This window comes from Amblyraja radiata, chromosome 7, assembly GCF_010909765.2.
Source record: "Amblyraja radiata isolate CabotCenter1 chromosome 7, sAmbRad1.1.pri, whole genome shotgun sequence".
NCBI lineage: Eukaryota > Metazoa > Chordata > Chondrichthyes > Rajiformes > Rajidae > Amblyraja > Amblyraja radiata.
This window is the reverse complement of record NC_045962.1, coordinates 2,713,279-2,736,957: the sequence shown is the minus strand read 5'-3', so window position 1 is coordinate 2,736,957 and position 23,679 is coordinate 2,713,279. Positions and strand designations below refer to the sequence as shown.

Genomic DNA, 23,679 nt, shown 5'->3' with positions numbered 1-23,679 from the left:
GCAGAGAAGGAATGGGGGGACGTTTCTGGTCGAGACCCTTCTTCAGACTGAGAATGTGGTAAAGGGAGATATATATTATATATTATACATATATAGGCGGTGATGTGGAGAGATATAGAACAATTAATGAAAGATTTGCAAAGAGAAAAGGACGATGAAGGGTGAATGGAGCCCATCGCGGTCCATTGTTGGCAGTGCAGCGAGTGACACTGACACTCACCAGGCGCCCGTCAGCGGGGTCGGGTCGGGTGGCGGTTGGCGGCGGAGTGATACTCGCCCAGCGCAGCGGCTCGGTGTGCGGCGGAAGCGACGAGGACGAGGGGGGAAGGCGGCGAAAGAGTGCGGGAGGCGGCGGTGCCGGGAGCGCGGAGCGAGGCGGCGGCGGGAGGAGGTGAGGGTCGGGCCGTCAACATGAACATTAACATGGACCTGGGCATGGACTCTCTCTGTGTGTCCCACTCTCCCCCACCCACCCACCCACCCTCTCTCTCTGTCCGTCGGCAGCTGTCAGGCCAGAGCCGGCAGCCGGGGCCTCTGTGGCGCAGGGGAGCCGCTGACAGGCCTCGGCCTTGCCCGACCCCCACCCCACCCTCGCCGCGGTACTGAAGGGCGTCTTGGGCAGCGGGCTGAAGAGAAGCGCAGCCTTTGTCAGGCCGTTGTCTGGACTGCACCCACCCGCGTCTCCCTCCCTCCCCTCCCCTCCCCAGGACAGTCGTGTTCCCAACCCCAATCCCAACCTCTGCTCCACATAAACCCCATCGACATTCCCCTACGCTGTCCTCTTCAGAGCAGGAGGCCACCTCTCAGTCAGCACTGAACCCCCCCCCCCCCCCCCCAACTTCCACCCTCCCCGCCCCCAGTCTGGCTTCCACTGGGTAACAACAGAAACACCGATTTCTGAAAGTCTGTACTGCACAAGCAGGGCCTGGTTACAAAATCACCTTGCTTTTGATGGATGTGGAAACTGGTTATGTTTCACCCCATTGCCTGCAACCACCAGGCAATATTCATGTTTTGTATTTTTCCAGCAATCATTTTACTTAGGCAGGTCCAGGGTTGGGTTATAGGTCACATTGATAAAGGCCACTGAATCTTTGATATGGCAAGGAAATCCAAGTAAGACAAGTAAAACAATTATTTGTAACGTAATGTAAAATATTACAAGGTGAAACATGATCAGGCACACCCCTGTATATTTAGGAGTGAATTACACTGTGAAATGGGAGTTTGTTTGTTTTTTTGGCATTGAAGGATTGGCCTTGATTGAGTAACCCTAATGTTGGCACCCAGAAAGAAATGACAACATGTTTCTGATTTTATTTGTTGTCAATCTTTTGAGGCAAGACATATTTTTATTATATACATTTATTTATATATATATATATATATATATATATATATATATATATATATATAAATGTCTATTATATATATATATATAATATGTGTGTTTATGTGTGTTTAAATCAGGAGCATGACTGAAGGAATTATACCCTGGAACTGCAAAACTAGTGTTTGTGTATCCTTGTTATCATCTGAGCACCAAGATTAAGTTGCTGTTTTTTTAAAGCAGTATCCTCTAGTTATCAGTAACTTGGCATTGACGGGCTGAATTTGGGCTTGTTTTGACCTGCCCCTGCAGAGGAAGGTGCAGCTGGAATGGGCTAAGGTGTAATGCTAATCATAAAATTACCTGGCCTCATTTTAGCACTTTCTCCAGTTGCGTGGCCTGAGCTATTGAGTTTGTTGACATTTTGTTGATAAGCTATTTTATTGATGTCACATTCTTTGGCACCGAATGAGTTGATGGAATGATTTTCCCAAGCCACTGACAGTAATGGTTTCTTATGAATTAACTTTTAGCAGAATCAATCCTAGAAGTGAGCACGAGCTCAAGCATAAGACGTGTTCTTATTTTGATGTTGCATTATACCTGACATGAGAGAGTTGAAATGAAATGCCTGAAATGAAAAATGTTTACAATTCTTTCACTAATGACCAAATATACTAGTATCTTTGGTCATTAGTGCTCCTCTAGTACACTACTATACTCCTCTTGTATCTTTGCTAATGACTGCATCGGTATTGATTGAAAAATTATTCTAAAATAATAGTTTTGGATTTTTGCTGATTAGATTAAAAAAACATTTTGTTGATAAACTATTCATTGCCACGATAAACATAAAATCGAGGGGTTGGGGAGCAGTGAAATTGTGTCAGGATTTTTCAGGATCTTGCAAATAAAGCACCTTTAGTCTTTTCTGCTTTTTAAAGAATATTGTTTTGGTTTATTTTTACTTTAGCTACCAGCAAAACAGATGAATTGGGATATTGGCATCAATATCATATTACATGTGTAACTGATCAGTACATTCTGTATTAAAGATCTTCATTGCATTGATTTGATGTCATTGTGCCAAAACACTGATTCAACTGAATTCTTATTTAAGCTTTTTAAACAATTGATGCAGTGATGACCAGTCATTTCTGAGGTGGTTAGAGGAAAACAAACCATTAGAAAGCAGTAACAGGATAAATAAAGGTAGGGGGTTAAGAAACAAAATGTTGCCAACATCTGTTGGTTCTAAAATGATCAAACTACATGTTGGTTTCAATATTGATTTCAGGAGATTGTTGTCTGATGTTTCTGTAATTGTTATATTGCCACATTCTGTCTTGCAATTCATCACTTGGTATTTAAGTTGTTCTGCCCTTCCACCCAATTTTGACCTTCCATTTGTTCAACCTTCACCCATCCTACTCTGCTGTACTTGCTTAATAAACTATTTGGTCTTTAACTTCTATTCCTGAAAAAAGACCATTGATTTGTGGGTATTTTTTCCCTATAATCTGTTCAAATGTAGTTGGTTTTACACTCTCTATGTAGAGAGTTTCTTCCATGGGGTCTATTACCAAGTGGTTGCTACATAGAACATGTTATTTTAGTGTGTCTTCACAACAATGGTGATACCATATCAAAATAAATTGTTCTTTAAGCCAAAATTCTAACATGCTGATGAGAAACATCAAATAATAAAAAAGATTTTGGTTTGTTTCGAGATACAGTGTGGAAACAGGCCATTAGCCCACCAAGTACATGCCGACCATTGATCACCCGTACACTAGTTTTATGTTTCCTCACTTTCGTATTCTATACACTAGGGACAATTTTTACAGAAGCCAATTAATCTACAAACCTGCACGTCTTTGGAGTGTCGGAAGAAACTGGAGTACCCGGAAAAAACCCACACAGTCACAGGGCGAACGTACAAACTCCGCATAGACAGCACCCATAGTCAGGATTGAACCAATGTCTCTGGCACTGTGAGACAGCAGCTCTACCGCTGTGCTGTCCAGGTGTTTAACTCGTTTATTATGGTGTAATTTTTAATAAATAATTCATCAGATTTTCCAATAATACATGACATCCAAGGCAAACCGAATGCAAAATAAGCTTAATTTGGACTTTGACGTCCTACTATGTTTCCATATTTTGCATATGGTTTTGAATCTAAGTTAGTATTATGCAATGCAATTGTAGTTAGTTGTAAGTTAATTGTTTGGGCAGTATCAATCTATTTGTAATGAGCATGAGATATTTGCATTGGCCAGAATTCAAAATGCTTTATCACAGAGGCTGTATATTAGAAACACTGGTGACATTTGATGTGTTTTTTTGAAGCTTACTTTTATTACTAACAAGGCAGAACAATTATTTGCCTTTGGGCAGTGGTGTTTTTGCTCTGGTCATGTCCCTGATGTGTTGCTTGAAGACTTCAGATTTGAAAAGGTACTTGGGGCTAGAAGCTTTTGAATACTGAAAATTCCAGTAAATAAATCTGAGATATTGAAGTCTTGTTTGTAGCCAATGATAGATTGAAGAGTAATTGATCATTGGGATATTTTGAGGCAGAGGAATGGAATGTTGTTTGAGAGTATAGAAGTTGAAAAGATTTGGATGGAGTGACAAGACAAGGATAAGAATCCTTTAGGAACAAGTGAAGATTAGACGAGATGATGAATGGGCAGATGGGATGATGTGGGGCCAAGATTGTGGATGAGGAGGGTTGTCAACAGGAAGTTAGACGTGAACAAAGACTATTTAAGTTTTCCACTGAAGAAGCTATAGTAGGAGTGGGGAAGGGAAAGCTAGTGATTGAATATGACATTTAAAACAGACGACAGGTGTTGGTAGAATGGCAACGTGTTGAATGTTCTGCCTCAGAATAAATGTGTAGTTGAAGGGCATAAGAACATAAGAAATGGGTTAGAGAGCAGACAATTGAGCCTCCTTCACCATTCAATTAGATCAGGGGTCGGCAACCTTGTTCTGCATAGGGGCCGGGATGCATGTCTGTGAGTGGATGGTGGGCCACATCTATCACGTGTACACATGGATCCCACCCCGGATGGCAGGCATCAAATCACGTGTTCACAGAAGGCAGACAAAAATGCTGGAGAAACTCAGTGGGTGAGGCAGCCTCATGCAATCCTTGCATGTCTCATCCGCTGAGTTTCTCCAGCATTTTGGTCTACCTTCGATTTTTCCATCATCTGCAGTTCTTTCTTAAACGTGTTCACAGAATGTGCGCGGCCCTTCCGGTGGCTTTGCGCAGGATGCAGTACAGCTAGAGCTCGGCCTCAGCGGGCCGGATGATTACGGGCAAAAAAATCCACCTGTGGGCCGGATGATTTCGGATACGGGCATTCGGCCCAGGGGCCGTAGGTTGCCGACCCCTGAATTAGATCATGGCTAACCTTCTACCTCTTCCATTTATATATACATTGATTTCTGTAATATCCAGAAGTTTATTCATCTCTGTACTAAATGCAGTCTGTAGTATAGAATTCCAAAAATTCAGCTTAACAGCTCCAATGAGTGAGCACATCTCTCCACATGTCATCCCTGTACCAGCCCCCCCAATTTTTATTTTGCGGCACTGACCCTTTGCACAGACTCCTCAGCCAGGCAAAACATACTCTCGCTATCTATCATTGTCAGAATTTTGTATACCTTTTTTTGTTCTAAATGGTTTACACCTCTCCACATGTAAGGGCCTACAGCATGTAAAGTGCATTCAGAAAGTATTCAGACCCCTTCTCTTTTTCCACATTTTGTTACGTAACAGCCTTATTCTAAACTGGATTAAATTCATTTTATTTATCATCAATCTACACACAATACCCCAGAATGAAGATGCGAAACCAGGTTTCGAAATGTTTGCAAAGTCATTAAATATAAATAACTGAAATATCACAATTGCATAAGTATTCAGACCCCTTGCTATAACAGTCAAAATTGAGCTTAGGTTCATCCTGTTTCCATTGATGTTTCTACAAGTTGATTGGAGTCCACTAGTGGTAAATTAAATTGATTGTACATGATTTGGAAAGGCACACACCTGTCTATATAAGGTCCCACAGTTGACGATGCATGTCAGAGCAAAGACCAAGCCATGAAGACGATGGAGTTGTCCGTAGACCTCCGAGACAGGATTGTGTTGAGACACAGATCTGGGGAAGGGTATGAAACATTTCTGCAGTATTGCAGGTCCCGAAGAGCACAGTGGCCTCCGTCATTCTTAAATGGAAGAAAATGGAACCACCAGGATTCTTCATACAGCTGGCTGCCCGGCCAAACTGAGCAATCGGGGGAGAAGGGCCTTGGTCAGGGAGGTGACCAAGAACCCGATGGTCACTCTGACAGTGCTCCAGAGTTCCTCTGCGGTGATGGGAGAACCTTCCAGAAGGACAACTATATCTGCAGCACTCCACCAATCAGGCCTTTATGGTAGAGTGGCCAGACGGAAGCCATTCCTCAGTAAAAGGCACATGACAGCCCCCTTGCAGTTTGTCAAAAGGCACCTAAAGGACTCTCATACCATGAGAAATAAGATTCTCTGGTCTGATGAAACCAAGATTAAACTCTTTGGCCAGAATGCCAAGTGTCACGTCTGGAGGAAACCAAGCACCGCTCATCACCTGGCCAATACCATACCTATGGTGAAGCATGGTGGTGGCAGCATCATGCTGTGGAGCTGTTTTTCAGTGGCAGGAACTGGTAGACTAGTCATGATCGAGGGAAAGATGAATGGAGCAAAGTACAGAGAGATCCTTGATGAAAACCTGCTCCAGAGTATTCTGGACCTGAGATTGGGTCGGAGGTTCGCCTTCCAACAGGACAGCGACCTTAAACACACAGCCAAGACAACGCAAGAGTGGCTTCGTGACAAGTCTGTGAATGTCCTTGAGTTGCCCAGCCTGGACTTGAACCCGATCGAACATCTCTGGAGGGACCTGAAAATAGCTGTGCATCGACGCTCCCCATCCAACCTGACAGAGCTTGAGAGGATCTGCAGAGAAGAATGGGAGAAATTACCCAAATACAGGTGTGCCAAGCTTGTAGTGTCATACCCAAGAAGACTTGAGGCTGTAATCGCTGCCAAAGGTGCCTCAACAAACTACTGAGTAAAGGGTCTGAATACTTGTAAATGTGATATTTCAGTTATTTCTGTTTAATTACTTTTTTATTATGGGGTATTGTGTAGATTGATGATAAAAAAAAAGAATTTAATCCATTTTGGAATAAGGCTGTAACGTAACAAAATGTGGAAAAAGTGAAGGGGTCTGAATACTTTCTGAATGCACTGTATATCCTTTTTGTGGATGTGTTTGAGAAACAAAATGGATCATGCATTACACAGTGGGCGCAGATTATTAGAGCTTTTGTAGATTGGACAGTTGCCACTCTTTCATGCCTGTGCTTTATTGTATATGTGGAAAATCAGGATACTTGTTGACCTGTTGCGTGGTAGTAGCAGAATAGTACAGTGGAATCTTTTATACAAAAGCAAACAACTCTTGTTTTCCTATGTGCAGGGGTTAGATGTTTTTAACTGCCTCCCTGATCATGGTAACCATTTTGCTCACAGTAGATTGATAATGATACTTTGAATTGCAATCCAAATCAATTAAGTTGAAATTGCACTCTAAAAACATTTCTTTTAAAATGCAAATTGATGAATAACCTTCCAAATCTTCAAGAAATGTGCACCATTCCATATAAAGTAGTATGTTGGCAACTGCCCCATACCGTAGATTTTTAGTCTGCATTTTTTCTGTTGTAAGATGCTTGAGAACAGATTTTGCTGCTTAGTTACAACAGTAATTACAAAACAATGGTATTTACTTGGCGATAATGAGGTTTGGATCCTCAATATTCATGCAAGTCAGCTCCTTGGTTTTGTTCAGATAAACTGATAAACCCTTGAAAGCAAAAGTGAACACACCACTAGGAATAATAGGTTTGAATGTAAATTTAAAAAAATGTTGCAGATAGGAGTTACTTTACTCATTTATTAGAATGTTCCCGTCGCAGATGTAGTTGTAAGTTATCAGTTTTGTGAACTCTGACCTTAAATAGGTCAGTCTTGAATTTGGGATACAAAATGCTGGAGTAACTCAGCGGGTCAGGCAACATTTATGGAAATTACATTTCTCTATTTTCCAGTACCAGTACCAGTTTTTTGGGTTGTGGAAGTCTAAAATTGCTTTCGTATTTTCTGTGGTTAGGTCATAAAATAACTTCATATTTTGTCCTGTCTTCTAACAACAGTTACTTTGGCTAGGATGTAGATTCCCTAACAAACAGCAATGGTCTTGTATCTCATCTAACGACTGTTTAATTGTCTCAGCTATTATATCTGAGTCTAATATGTTTTACTGATGTCCAGAAATGTACATTTTCCAGTAGAAATTCTAAATAAAGATTAATACTTTGAAGACACACAGTGCTGGAGTAAAACAGCAGGTCAGATAGTACCCTGGAGAAGAAGTATAGGTGACGTTTCATGTTGGGATTCTTCAGGTCTGAACAAGGGTCCTGGACCCAAAATGTCGCCCTATCCAGCGACGCTGCGTGATCTGCTGATTTACTCCAGCACTTTCTCTTTGTTTTTTTGGAAACCAGCATCTGCTATTACCTGTTTCTACGTTAATATTTTGAAATCTGGCTAACTTTCATTTTGAATATTGTAATATCCTCCATTAGGATACAACATGAATCAAGTCCAGATTACTTTATTGTCATATGCACAAGTGTGGTGAAGTATAGATATAATGAAATATCTTGCTTGTAGCAGCATCACAGGCAACATAGACACAAAAAAACAAATTATACATAAATCGTACATAAATTACACGTAAAAATGTGAGCGTTTGACGGTGCTAGGCTTCTACTCGCTGAAGTTTAGCTGAATGAGGGGGGACCTCATTGAAACTTACCAAATAGTGAAAGGCTTGGATAGAGTGGATGTGGAGAGGATGTTTCCTCTATTGGGAGAGTCTAGGACTAGAGGTCATAGCCTCAGAATAAAAGGAGATTCCTTTAGGAAGGAGATGAGGAGGAATTTCTTTAGTCGGAGGGTGGTGAATCTGGAATTCATTGTCACAGAAGACTGTAGAGGCCAAGTCAATTGATATTATTAAGGCAAAGATAGATAGATTCTTGATGAGTATGGGTGTCAGGAGTTATGCGGAGAAAGCAGGAGAATGGGATTAGGTGGGGGAAAGTTAGAGCAGGCATGATTGAATGGCAGAGTTGACTTGATAGGCCGAATGGCCTAATTCTGCACCTATCACTTGTGAACATTAACATTTCTAAACGAAAGTAGACTGTGGGAAAAAAAAGATATTAGTACAAAAACATTTTGGGAAAAAAAACAAGTTGATGGTAGTGCAAGAGGTGGACCATAGTGTTCTGTGGCTGAGGTCGGATTAGGGTTGTACAGGTTAGAACCTGGTGGTCATATGAAATTAGCTGTTGCTGAACCTGGTGGTGTGGGACTTCAGGATTAATTATATGCATTTAGACCATGAGCAATATCACGGTGAATTGCCACTCAGCTATTCGAGTCTTCATTGCAATTCAGTAAGGTGATGGTTCATTTTTGACATTGGTTTTGCCTTTTCCATTATATCCTGATTCATTCAACATAGTATCAAAATCAATCAAGCTATGTCATGAATATATTTAGTGGATGAATACTAAGTGTCCTCTGAGGTGAATTCATAACCCTTTGAAGAGATTTCTGTTTGTGACCCCTTTTTCTGAAACTGTGATCCCCATTTTTAGGCTTTCCAGAACAGGTATGTTTCACAAAGACATCTTGTTCAGTAATAATAGCTAATCTATTTTCATATTAAACACTCCTGTATTATAATTTACCTTTGACATTTTTCTTGTTCATTCACTACGGTTGCTTAAATTGGAGAATAATTTCAATGAGATGTGTGAAAGAACAAGCGTAGTGGTGCACTATCCTTTCATATTATGGTCCAATGTTGAATTTGAATATTGCTCTTCTTTACAGTTTCCAATTCTACGTAAAACATGTTTTCATTCATTCCTTGTAAGTTATTGATGATGAAAGCTGACACCAACAAAATAGAATTCATCTTCTCTTCAAAAGTACAATCACCATAGGTGCCCTTTATTGCACCCTAAATTATAAACCTCCCTACACTAACTCCTCTGGCAGCTCATTCCATATACAATGCATTCAGAAAGTATTCAGACCCCTTCACTTTTTCCACATTTTGTTACATTACAGTCACACAAAATTGAGCTTAGGTTCAAAGGTACATAAAATTGCTGGAGAAACTCAGCGGGTGCAGCAGCATCTATGGAGCGAAGGAAATAGGCGACATTTCGGGCCGAAACCCTGGTTCCATTGATTATCCTTGAGATGTTTCTACAAGTTGATTGGAGTCCACCAGTGGTAAATTAAATTGATAGGACATGATTTGGAAAGGCACACACCTGTCTATATAAGGTCCCACAGTTGACGATGCATGTCAGAGCAAAAACCAAGCCATGAAGATGAAGGAGTTGTCTGTAGACCTCCGAGACAAGATTGTGTCGAGACACAGATCTGGGGAAGGGTATAAAACAATTTCTGCAGCATTGCAGGTCCCGAAGAGCACAGTGGCCTTCGTCATTCTTAAATGGAAGAACTTTGGAACCACCAGGACTCTTTATAGAGCTGGCTACCTGGCCAAACTGAGCAATCGGGGGAGAAGGACCTTGGTCAGGGAGGTGACCAAGAACCCGATGGTCACTCTGACAGAGCTCCAGAGTTCCTCTGTGGAGATGGGAGAATCTTCCAGAAGGACAACTATATCTGCAGCACTCCACCAATCAGGCCTTTATGGTAGAGTGGCCAGACGGAAGCCACTCCTCAGTAAAAGTCACATAACAGCCCACTTGGAGTTTGCCAAAAGGCACCTAAAGGACTCTCAGACCATGAGAAACAAGATTCTCTGATCTGATGAAACCAAGATTAAACTCTTTGGCCTGAATGCCAAGTGTCACGTCTGGAGGGAACCAGGCAACGCTCATCACCTGGCCAATACCATACCTACGGTGAAGCATGGTGGTGGCAGCATCATGCTGTGGTGATGTTTTTCAGCGGTAGGAACTGGCAGACTTGTCAGGATCGAAGGAAAGATGAACGGAGCAAATTACCGAGGGATCCTTGATGAAAACCTGCTCCAGAGTGTTCTGGACCTCAGACTGGGGTGGAGGTTCACCTTACAACAGGACAATGACCCTAAGCACACAGCCAAGACAATGCAGGAGTGGCTTCATGACAAGTCTTTGAATGTCCTTGAGTGGCCTAGCCAGAGCCAGGACGTGAATTCAATCGAACATCGCTGGAGGGACATGAAAATAGCTATGCATCGACGCTCCCCATCCAACCTGACAGAGCTTGAGAAGATCTGCAGAGAAGAATGGGAGAAATTACCCAAATACAGGTGTGCCAAGCTTGTAGCGTCTTACCCAAGAAGACTTGAGGCTGTAATTGCTGCCAAAGGTGCCTCAACAAACTACTGAGTAAAGGGTCTGAATACTTGTAAATGTAATATTTCAGTTCTTTTTAATTACTTTGCAAAAAAATGTAAACACCTGTTTTCGCTTTTTTATTATGGGGCATTATGTGTAGGTGATGATAAAAAAATGAATTTAATCCATTTCAGAATAAGGCTGTAACATAACAAAATGAGGAAAAAAGTGAAGAGGCCTGAATACTTTCTGAATGCATTGTATTCATCACCCTCGAAGTGAAAACATTGCCCCTTGTGTTTCAATTAAGTGTTTCACCTCTCACCTTTGTAAGATCACCCTTATTAGCATCCTGCTCTCCAGGAAATAAAGTCCTAGTTTGCCTAACCACTCCCTAATAATTCAGTCCATCGAGTCCTAGCAACATCCTCACAAATCTTCTCCGCACTCTTTCAGGTAAATGACATTGTTCCTATAGTAGGGTGATCCAAACTGAACACAATACTCCAAATGCGTTGGTACCAACATCATCTACAACTGGAACATGACGCCACAACTTTTATTCTCAATCCCTAATTGATGAAGTCCATTGTACCAAAAGTCGTCTTTACCACCCTATCTACCCGTGACACTACTTTCAAGTAAATATATACACACTCCTGGATATATCTGCTCAACAATGCTCCCGCATGATGTGACTTCCCAAAATACAACACTGTGCACTTATCTGTATTAAATTCCATTAGCCATTCCTCAACACTCTTGCACAACTGATTTGAGATCTGATTCAGGGACAGTTTCTTCCCAGCTGTTATCAGGCAACTGAATCATCCCATCATAACCAGAGTGCAGTGCTGAGATACTGTCTACCTCACTGGTGACTCTTGGACTATCCTTGATCGGACTTTGCTGACTTAATGCATTAAATTAATGCATTAAACATTATTCCCTTAGCATGTATATAGGAGCAAAGAGGTCCTTCTGCAGTTGTACAGAGCCCTAGTGAGACCACACCTGGAGTATTGTGTGCAGATTTGGTCCCCTAATTTGAGGAAAGACATTCTTGCTATTGATGGAGTGCAGCGTAGGTTTACAAGGTTAATTCCCGGGATGGCGGGACTGTCATATGCTGAGAGAATGGAGCAGCTGGGCTTGTACACTCTGGAGTTTAGAAGGATGAGAGGGAATCTCGTTGAAACATATTAAGGGTTTGGACATGCTAGAGGCAGGAAACATGTTCCCGATGTTGGGGGAGTCCAGAACCAGGGGCCACAGTTTAAGAATAAGGAGTAAGCCATTTAGAACGGAGACGAGGATACACTTTTACTCACAGAGAGTGGTGAGTCTGTGGAATTCTCTGCCACAGAGGGCGGTGGAGGCGGGTTCTCTGGATGCTTCCAAGAGAGAGATAGAAAGGGCTCTTAAAAAAAAGTCAGGGGATATGGGGAGAAGGCAGGAACGGGGTACTGATTGGGGGATGATCAGCCATGATCACATTGAATGGTGATGCTGGCTCGAAGGGCCGAATGGCCTACTCCTGCACCTATTGTCTATTGTCTATTGTATCTATACACTGTAAATAGCTCTATTGTAATCATGTATTGTCTTTCTGCTGACTGGATTGCACGCAGCAAAAGCTTTTCACTGTACCTCGGTACACGTGACAAAAGCATAAACTGAAACAGATCCTGTTGTTATTTTTGATAACCATCTTCACCAACTACGATATCACCTACTATAGTGTCATCTGTAAACTTTCCAATCATGCCCTGTTCATTCTCATCTAAATCATTGATATAAGCTATAAATAGCAATGGGCCCAGCAGCGATCCCTGAAGCAAATCACCAGTCTCAGGCCTCCAGTCTGAAAAACAACCTGCCACCACCACCCTCTGTTTTTTTCCTTGAAGCTATAAGGAGAAATGGAATATGTTTTTTTATGTTAGTTTTCACCGTGGTAGACACCAGCAACATGCCAGAAATTCAAGAGAGTCAGGGAGCCTATTTTTTTATTTTAGTTATGATCAATATCCATGCATCAGAATAATAATGTATTAAAAGCCTTCTATCATTCTTCATATATGCAGAAAACAAAACACTGCAGATATTGGAAATTTGAAAACAAAGAGAGCATACTCAAAGTATTTACAGGCTGAAGAGGGGTCTCAATCCGAAACGTCTCCCATTCCTTCTCTCCAGAGATGCCTCCTGTCCGGCTGAGTTACTCCAGCTTTTTGTGTCTATCTTCGGTTTAAACCAGCATCTGCAGTTCCTTCCTACACACACAAAAGTATTCATGATAGGCATCATAATTGGAAAGAGACACAGTTAATATTTCAGATTCCCCATTTCATATTTCAGATGCTGCCTTAGCAGAGTATTTCCAGCACCATTTAACCTCAATTATTTGCACCTTCTGACAATCCACAATGGACTAGAATCCATATGCTAGAATTCGGGGAAATTTTCGCTTCCTAAGAACAAAACTGATCAAACTAAAAATTTGAGTAGTTTGCGTGGCTCAGAATTACACCAGGTGCATCAATTCTGAACTCAATCATTGTGAATCCCTCATGACAATATGGCATGCCAACATTTTGGTTTGAATTAAAAAGGAAAGCCCTTGGCATCTGATCAGCCATGATCATATTGAATGGCGGTACAGGCTCGAAGGGCCGAATGGCCTACTCCTGCACCTATTTTCTATGTTTCTATCTCCAGACCCCAGGCGAAAACTCAGGATGTAGATGGAAAGAGCTCACAGGTTGTCACTCCAAAACATTAGTTGTGCATCTACATTGGGCAAAATTGTAATCAGGCTGAATTATAATATCTCACAGTCAAGAGAACTATAAATCACTACGTGGGGTAAAAATAGAGAAGAGTCTATTTGGAGAATATCATCCATGGCCAAAAATTGCCCTGATTTACTACTGGCTTTAACTCTCCTCCAAAAGGGTCGCGTTTCTACCTCCACCACACTACCAACAATCTATTGCAAAGATGACATGCATATACAATTTTTCCTAAAAGCCAGTCCTAAATTAGCCTTCCATCAATTTTATCAATGTCTATCTTTTTGTTTAGCATCCCGAGGTGTGGAACTTCATTTATTTCACCAGACTTTATTAACTTACTCACTTCCTTATGTGGTCCCTCAAACCTCATATTCCACAAAATCAGTCCTCCAACAACAACAGTTACTCTTCATTACATGGACTGCTTTTTTCCTTTATATTTTAAGAACAAAATTATAACAGTAATTAACAATGCCAGTGATCTGTACTGTTTTAGAATGACTTATTTAAATTGGCTATCCAATTAGCAAAGCTTTCTATTGCTATCATAAAGTATCACACTAATAGAATTTTGTGAAATGTGACAAGTTCAACTGCTCAGATTCCTTTCAATTTCATTTTTAATTAACTGCCCACAAAATATAAGATGTGCACTTTTCATTCTAACAATCAGCAGCACCCTGTACTATTTTCTCTTCTGTTTAGTTCAGAGTTACCAAATCCTTTTAGTTCTCCTTATGTTTCTTGCAATTCACTTCTCCCTTCTCCTGAAAGTTAAATCTTTAGATTCAACAGATTGAGTTGCTTTACAAAAATACATTTGCAGAAACAGATTAGAATGCAGAAAATATTTGTTATGGCCATTTTCCCTAATTTATTGTTTATGATAGAGCTCAAACTCAGGCAGATTATTTATTGTTTATGATAGAGCTCAAACTCGGGTACATTATTTTGTACTTGTTACACACTGTTATATTTGAAGTGTGTATGCACAGATATGGCTATTTGAATAGGCATGTAACAAACCAGTGATGGATGTTGATCCCATTGGAGGGAAGTATTTTTGTTTATTTTCATAAAATATTTTTGTCTAGGAATATTTTACCTTTTAGATATGGATCCCTGAGGTTGTGTAGACTATCTACAATTGGGAAAACATTAAGAATTTCCAGAGATCAATTAAGGGGCAGCTGCTTCAATGTAAATATTGGGTGAGAAGAAGATGCAGGTGGACATTTAAAATGGAAAATGTGACAAAAATGTAACCTGAAATAAGCTTTTAATGAAGGGCCACATATGCATGCTTTTAATAAATAGATATTAATAGTGTGTGAAAACCTTTTTTCTCTCCTCCCTTGCAACTCGCTTCATCCACATGAACCATCTCATGCTCTCTGCACTTCCAGGAAAATTGCTCACTGCTCAAGTTCATCTATACCATATAACCATATAACAATTACAGCACGGAAACAGGCCATCTCGACCCTTCTAGTCCGTGCTGAACACGTATTCTCCCCTAGTCCCATATACCTGCGCTCAGACCATAACCCTCCATTCCTTTCCCGTCCATATAACTATCCAATTTATTTTTAAATGATAAAAACGAACCTGCCTCCACCACCTTCACTGGAAGCTCATTCCACACAGCCACCACTCTCTGAGTAAAGAAGTTCCCCCTCATGTTACCCCTAAACTTCTGTCCCTTAATTCTCAAGTCATGTCCCCTTGTTTGAATCTTCCCTACTCTTAGTGGGAAAAGCTTATCCACGTCAACTCTGTCTATCCCTCTCATCATTTTAAAGACCTCTATCAAGTCCCCCCTTAACCTTCTGCGCTCCAAAGAATAAAGCCCTAACTTGTTCAACCTTTCTCTGTAACTTAGTTGTTGAACCAGGCAACATTCTAGTAAATCTCCTCTGTACTCTCTCTATTTTGTTGACATCCTTCCTATAATTAGGCGACCAAAATTGTACCCCATACTCCAGAATTGGCCTCACCAATGCCTTGTACAATTTTAACATTACATCCCAACTTCTATACTCAATGCTCTGATTTATAAAGGCCAGCACACCAAACGCTTTCTTTACCACCCTATCTACATGAGATTCCACTTTCAGGGAACTGTGCACAGTTATTCCCAGATCCCTCTGTTCACCTGCATTCTTCAATACCGTACCATTTACCATGTACGTCCTATTTTGATTTGTCCTGCCAAGATGTAGCACCTCACACTTATCAGCATTAAACTCCATCTGCTATCTTTCAGCCCACTCTTCCAACTGGCATAAATCTCTCTGTAGACTTTGAAAATCTACTTCATTACCCACAACCCCACCAATCTTAGTATCATCTGCATACTTACTAATCCAATTTACCACACCATCATCCAGATCATTGATGTACATGACAAACAACAGTGGACCCAACACAGATCCCTGTGGCACCCCACTAGTCACTGGCCTCCAACCTGACAAACAACCATCCACCATTACTCTCTGGCATCTCCCATTCAGCCACTGTTGAATCCATCTTGCTACTCCACCATTAATACCCAAAAATTGAACCTTCTTAACCAACCTTCCGTGAGGAACCTTGTCAAAGGCCTTACTGAAGTCCATATATACAACATCCACTGCTTTACCCTCATCAATTTCCCGAGTAACCTCTTCAAAAAATTCAAGAAGATTAGTCAAACATGACCTTCCAGTCAAACATGGCACAAATCCATGTTGACTGTTCCTAATCAGACCCTGTTTATCCAGATGCTTATATATATTATCTCTAAGTATCCTTTCCATTAATTTGCCCACCACTGACGTCAAACTAACAGGTCTATAATTGCTAGGTTTACACTTAGACCCCTTTTTAAATAGTGGAACAACATGCGCAGTACGCCAATCCTCCGGCACTATTCCCGTTTCTAATGACATTTGAAATATTTCTGTCATAGCCCCTGCTATTTCTACACTAACTTCCCTCAATGTCCTAGGGAATATCCTGTCCGGACCTGGAGACTTATCCACTTTTATATTTCTCAAAAGTGTCAGTACTTCCTCTTCTTTGAATCTCATAGTTTCCATAGCTACTCTACTTGTTTCCCTTACCTCACATAATTCAATATCCTTCTCCTTGGTGAATACCGAAGAAAAGAAATTGTTCAATATCTCCCCCCTTTTGGCTCTGCAGATAGCTGTCCACTCTGACTCTCTAATGGACCAATTTTATCCCTCGTTATCCTTTTGCTATTAATATATCTGTAGAAACCCTTTGGATTTACTTTCACCTTACTTGCCAAAGCAACCTCATATCTTCTTTTAGCTTTTCTAATTTCTTTCTTAAGATTCTTTTTACATTCTTTAAGCACCTCATTTACTCCATGCTGTCTATAATTATTGTAGATCTCTCTCTTTTTCCGAACCAAGTGTCCAATTTCCCTTGAAAACCATGGCTCTTTCCAATTTTTACTATTTCCTTTCAACCGAACAGGGACATAAAGATTCTGTACTCTTAAAATTTCACCTTTAAATGTCCTCCATTTCTCTTCCACATCTTTCCCATAAAACAAACTGTCCCAATTTACTCCTTTTAAATCCTTTCGCATCTCCTCATAGTTAGCCTTTCTCCAATCAAAAATCTCAACCCTAGGTCCAGTTCTGACCCTCTGCATAATTATATTGAAATATAATATACGAGTTGAAATTATGAATTGTGCTTTATCTTGTACTAGTCTGTCATGCAAACCCAGTCACATCCAACAGAAACCCTTAACTGTTGCAACATGTCCAACATTTTTTCCCTCTTCAGAGTTATCACTGACCTTTTCCACAATTGTATGTGCAAACTCCAATTGGATTAGTCCCAAACCTGAACCAAAGTAGGCTTTACAGAACTGACAAAGCTCATGCTTTGTGACAGACAATGGCAGTCTCTCATCACCCTTCTTGAACCATCTGTAGTTTTTCATATAGCCACAACAGAATGTGTTTCTAATACAGATTTTACAGAATGTGTTTCTAATAATTCTAATCCGGAGAAGCGCTCCGACCGCTGGCCTGTGGCCTATAACATCTTGGAGCCTCGGTCTGTGGAGCCTCTGGCGGCAGGCGTGGAGCGGAATTTACTTTATCATTGTGGAGCAGGCGATCCCTTGCCGGGGCTCGCCAGACAAGAGCTCCGACTGCTGGCCTGCAGCCTACAACATCTTGAAGCTGCGGTCTCCGGTAAGGAGGTGGCCGATTGGGAGCTCTGGGCTGCGGGGTGTGCTCGACCTTTCCCGACGTCGGTGTTCCGACCATCCCGACCAAAGAGCTTGAACATTGAGCCGTCCGTAGCGGAGACTACGGAGGGTCAAGGCCCCGACCACGGGTGAACAAGGGAGGAGGAGGACTGTCTGAACTGTATTGCCTTCCACCACAGTGAAGGATGCTGTGGTGGATGTCTGTTGAATTATGTGTATTATGTCCTTTTTTAATTGTAACGCTGCATGGTAAATTACTTGAACTTGAACTCTACTTTGTTATCTGTCTACATTCTCAATTATATGCAGCAGATCACTTTCTTTTCTTCCCTCTTTGGCTTCATCACCACCAGCATCTCTCCTGGACCTACCCTGTTTTAAATTTGTACAGCATGATGAAATCAGCTAGTAGGAGGAAAATTCAGCAAATACCCTGATGATGTCCACTTTCACTCGCTAATCACTTCTGTTGCCCCTAACCCCATCCATTACAGGCTGATGTACTTCCCATTAAATTTCTCATAATTAAAACAGTTCTTCCATGTCCTCACTTTTATAACCTCTTACTTCTGATCTCAAATCTCTAAAATCTGTGTACATCTCCATCATTGTCATTTGCTTATCACTCCTTTAATGGCTTCGTTATTGGTAGTAGGGCCTTGGGATGACTTGATCCTAATTTCTGGAACCTTTTTCTGTAGCATTTTTACCTTTCTACTTTTATCTTGCTTTAGGTTGGTGATTACATCTCTCTGAATTTTATCTTACATTCTTGGGAATTGTCTGAGAATTCTTCTGTTAACTATGGAATGCATTACTTCACTAAGCGCAAACAAACTGTTATGTTAAATTCATCCAAAATTCTACAACTTTTCCATGAAGTATGTTCAAATGATAGCTGGCACTGATTGGGAAGAAGCACTTCAGCACAATTTTGAAATTATGAAATTATTTCTGATGCACCTTACAGGTTCAACAATGTATTAAGTATAGGAAATATAGAGATGCAGTTGATTAGTGCTGGGGGTAGGTGAAACCCCAGCAGATTGCTGTGTCAACAAAATCAACTCGTGATTAGTTTGTTGGTGTGTATGTTTCAAGTTAACATTCAAAGTTCCTGTTGAAAAGCTCAGGGAGGCAGTTTTGGGGAACTAGAACTGCAAGCTTGCAGTGTGAACTGTCTACAATGTACAAGCTATTCAATTGTGAAATTTAAAAAATGAAGGCATTTCATGGTGCCCAAATCATTTTAAAGATAACCATAAACTGATCTGTTTTCAGGAAATCCATTATCACATTACAGATCACTAAGTAACAAAACCGTTTTTGAGTTAGCATTCTGTTAGGCAATAGTACCTGCTAACATTTTGAGGGAACTGGATAGAGCACGCATGGATTGTTTAATTTAAGGACTGCTGTCTGGAACAACACATTCTTAACATGTTTAAGATTGAACTGCAGATGCTGGAAAATCGAAGGTAGACACAAATGCTGGAGAAACTCAGCGGGTGATGCAGCATCTATGGAGCGAAGGAAATAGGCAAGGTTTCGGGTCGAGTCCCTGAAGAAGGGTCTCAGCCCGAAACGTTGCCTATTTCCTTCGCTCCCTAGATGCTGCCTCACCCGCTAAATTTCTCCAGCATTTCTGTCTATTCTTAACATGAATTGTTCTGTTTTGCAGCTTGAACCATCCTTCAAATGTTGTATTGATCAATAAATAAATAAATTACATGAAGTATGTGTTTAACAATATGTACATATTCAGCATGTCGGGAATTGGCTGTTGCAAGAATGTCTGACATCAGCTTTATTCAATAGTTTATTTAAACCAAGCCCGGTATACTAAAGTATGTATTGCTTAATGAGCAGTATTTAGAAACAATTCAATTCAAAATGTGTAAGAAAGAACAGCAGATGCTGGTTTAAATCGAAGGTAGACACAAAATGGAGGAATTGTGAAGCTTTTGTAATTCCATGCTTTTATCATCATTTAAGATTAAAATACTCAGTCAGCAGTTGAGGTAAACCTAATTTAACTAATGAATCCTGTGAACCATGTGATGTGACGTACTAGCTTTGGCTAAGTTTAGCAAAATAAAGAGAAACTATTACTCCTTGAATTAATGTTTTGTTTTTGGCTTCCACAACACTCGTGTTTTCAAGTGGGTTATGCAACTTTTAAAGGTTATTCAGATTTATGTCATTCCAGTTTGTCTATGGTTAGTAAGAAGTTAGAATTGTCAAATCATGAGAACTTGGAATAATTTTAAATATCTTTGTGATATTATACTGAGACATAAGAGTAGAATGTTGGAATGTAACGTCGAGGCTGCTCTGTCAATGAGTATTATGCTCAAGTTAAAGTCTATTTATCAAGCATTTAGTATCTAATAGAGTCATACAGCACAGAAACAAATCCTTCAGACCAACTTGTCCATGCTGAGTCCAAGATGTCTTCTTCAGTTAGTCCCATTTAGCCCATATCCTTCAATCTTTCCTATCCATGGACCTGTCCAAATGACTTTTAAATGTTGCATTTTATAAATGAACCAAGATAATAAAAAGAATAGCAATAAATGAATTGGGTAAAAGGAAAACAATAGGATTAGATGAACTTTGATGACAAGCTAGCAAATGACTTCCTCTTGAAATGAGATTTCTACTAATCGACAGCTTTTAACATGTATTGAACTACTGCATGCAAAATTCTGATACACACAAGGTCACCAGATTGATGCTGGTCTGATGTTTAATGATTTGAAGTGATATTCTCTGCCTGGAATTGAGCAGATTGCTTATTTGTTTAAAATGATCAGTGAATTATAGACTTCCAGGAATCAAGAGTATTTAATTGTCATATGTATTGACAAATGAACAATGAAATTCTTAATTGCAGCGCCATAACAGACCTATAAATACAGTCCACAGAAACAATATATAATAATTTAAAAAAAACCCAATAAATTAAAAACTGCAATACAATACAATAATACTTTATTAACCAAGTTTGTTTTGCAACATACGAGGAATTTCATTTGCCATGTTAGTCATACAAATAAAAAGCAACGGAACATACAAAATACATTTTAACATAAACATCCACCACAGTGACTCCTCCACATTCCACACTGTGATGGAAGGCGCAAAAAAAAAAGTTCAATCTCTTCCCTTCTTTGTTCCCCCGCGGTCGGTGGCCTCGAGCCTTTCGTTGACGGGATGATCTTGACTCCCGTAGCTGGCGACGTTTGGGACCTCCGCATCGGGGCGATCAGCTCCCGTATCGGGTGGATGTTAGCTCCCCCGCCCCGGGTGATCGGACCCCGGGTCGGAGTGTCGAACCTCTGTCGTTGGAGCTCCCGACTCGGCCTCTCCCGAGACTGCGAGCTCTCGATATAAAGTCCGCAGGCCGTGGTTAGAGCGATCCCAGGCAAGGGATCAGCTCCGATGTCGTCCACGCCCCGCAGTTGGGCTCAAAGTCAGTCCGAGGAGGCCTCAAGCTCCATGATGTTAGGCCGCAGAGCTACCGGAGATGTGATCCGGAAAACAATCGCATCTCCCGCAAGGTAAGAGAATGAAATAAAAGTTCCCCCTCCCCCACCCCCCACATAAAACAAACCGGAGAACATTTACACAAACCTTTTAAACGCACTAAAAATAACAAAAAAAACCCGAAAAAACAGACAGACTGTTGGCGTGTTAAAAAATCCTAAAGTCCTCAGTGCAATAGACAATAGACAATAGGTGCAGGAGTAGGCCATTCGGCCCTTCGAGCCAGCACCGCCATTCAATATTATCATGGCTGATCATCCCCCAATCAGTACCCCGTTCCTGCCTTCTCCCAATATCCCCTGACTCCTCTTTCTTTAAGAGCCCTATCAAGCTCTCTCTTGAATGTATCCAGAGAACTGGCCTCCACTGAATTCTCTGAGGCAGAGAATTCCATAGACCCACAACTCTCTGTGTGAAAACGTGTTTCCTTATCTCCGTTCTAAATGCCTTACCACTTATTCTTAAACCGTGGCCCCTGGTTCTTGACTCCCCCAACATTGGGAACATGTTTCCTGCCTCTAGCGTGTCCAAACCCTTAATAATCTTATATGTTTCAATAAGATCCTCTCTCATCCCAATACTCCAGGTGTGGTCTCACGAGGGCCCTGTAAAACTGCAGAAGGACCTCTTTGCTCCTATACTCAACTCCTCTTATTATGAAGGCCAACATGCCATTCGCTTTCTTCACCGCCTGATGTACCTGCATGCTTACTTTCATTGACTGATGAACAAGGACCCCCAGATCCCGTTGTACTTGTACAAATTATATAATAATCTGCGTTCCTGTTTTTGCTACCAAAGTGGATAACCCCACATTTATCCACATTAAACTGCATCTGCCCCATCACCCAACCTGTCCAAGTCACCCTGCATTCTCATAGCATCCTCCTCACAGTTCACTCTCATAGTATCCTCCTCACAGTTCATAGAACCAGACAGTCCATAGAAATTCACAGTAGTAAATATTGTGTGGTGTTCAAGAGCCAGATAGTTGTTGGAAATAAACTATTCTTGAGCCTGGTGGCCACAGTTTTCACAGTACCTTCTTCCCGGATGCAAGGAGTGAAATGAGAACATGGCCAAGGTGATATGGGTCTTTGATATAGGTTACCTTTTTGAGGCAGCACCTCCTCTAGATGTTTTTGGTGGGGAAGTCAGTACCTGTGATTAACCGAGTAGCATCTGCCACTCCTTGGTTCCTTGGTGTGAGTTAACGAACCAGGCCATGTTGCAATTCGTCAGTATGCTCTCTGACATACGTGTAAAAGTTCCACAGAGTATTTGTTGACATACCAATTCTCAAACTTCTAGGGAAGTAGAAGCATTGATGGGCTTTCTTTAGTATTGTCCCAATTTGCTGGGCCCAGGACAATCTTCAGAGGTATGCACTCTCAGAAACCTGAAGTTATGGATTCTCTCCACTACCAACACTTGGCGAAGACAGATTCATGGAACCTTGGGTTTTCCCCTTCTAAAGTCAACAATCAGGTCCTCGGTCTTGCTGTCATTGAGTGTAAAATAGTTTTTCTGGCACATTTAATCAAATGTTCAATCTCCTTCCCATACTTTGAATCGTCCTTCCCTATATTCGTATTATTTATATTTTTGTATTATTTGTATTATCAAAACATTTTAAGATGGCATTGGAACTGTGTCTGGCTGCACAGTTGTGGGTATATATAGAAACATAGAAACATAGAAATTAGGTGCAGGAGTAGGCCATTCGGCCCTTCGAGCCTGCACCGCCATTCAATATGATCATGGCTGATCATCCAACTCAGTATCCCGTACCTGCCTTCTCTCCATACCCTCTGATCCCCTTAGCCACAAGGGCCACATCTAACTCCCTCTTAAATATAGCCAATGAACTGGCCTCGACTACCCTCTGTGGCAGGGAGTTCCAGAGATTCATTGTGAAAAATGTTCTTCTCATCTCGGTTTTAAAGGATTTCCCCCTTATCCTTAAGCTGTGACCCCTTGTCCTGGACTTCCCCAACATCGGGAGCAATCTTCCTGCATCTAGCCTGTCCAACCCCTTAAGAATTTTGTAAGTTTCTATAAGATCCCCTCTCAATCTCCTAAATTCTAGAGAGTATAAACCAAGTCTATCCAGTCTTTCTTCATAAGACAGTCCTGACATCCCAGGAATCAGTCTGGTGAACCTTCTCTGCACTCCCTCTATGGCAATAATGTCCTTCCTCAGATTTGGAGACCAAAATGGATAACCTCACATTTATCCACATTATACTGCA

The 23,679-nt window shown here is 41.1% G+C and overlaps 1 protein-coding gene across 2 annotated transcripts in view; it reads left to right on the top strand.

Moving 5' to 3' along the window:
* Positions 1-277: 277 nt before the first annotated feature.
* LOC116974938 (ras-related protein Rab-5B-like) overlaps positions 278-23,679 on the top strand; it is a 45,329-nt gene continuing 21,927 nt past the window's right edge. Inside the window, exons 1-2 of one of the 2 annotated variants that reach the window (XM_033023555.1) lie at positions 330-391; positions 2,451-2,542. The gene's annotated coding sequence lies outside the window, so the exon portion shown is untranslated. Of the gene's footprint in view, positions 392-2,450; positions 2,543-23,679 lie in introns of both variants that reach the window. The other variant, XM_033023556.1, reaches the window with a different exon arrangement.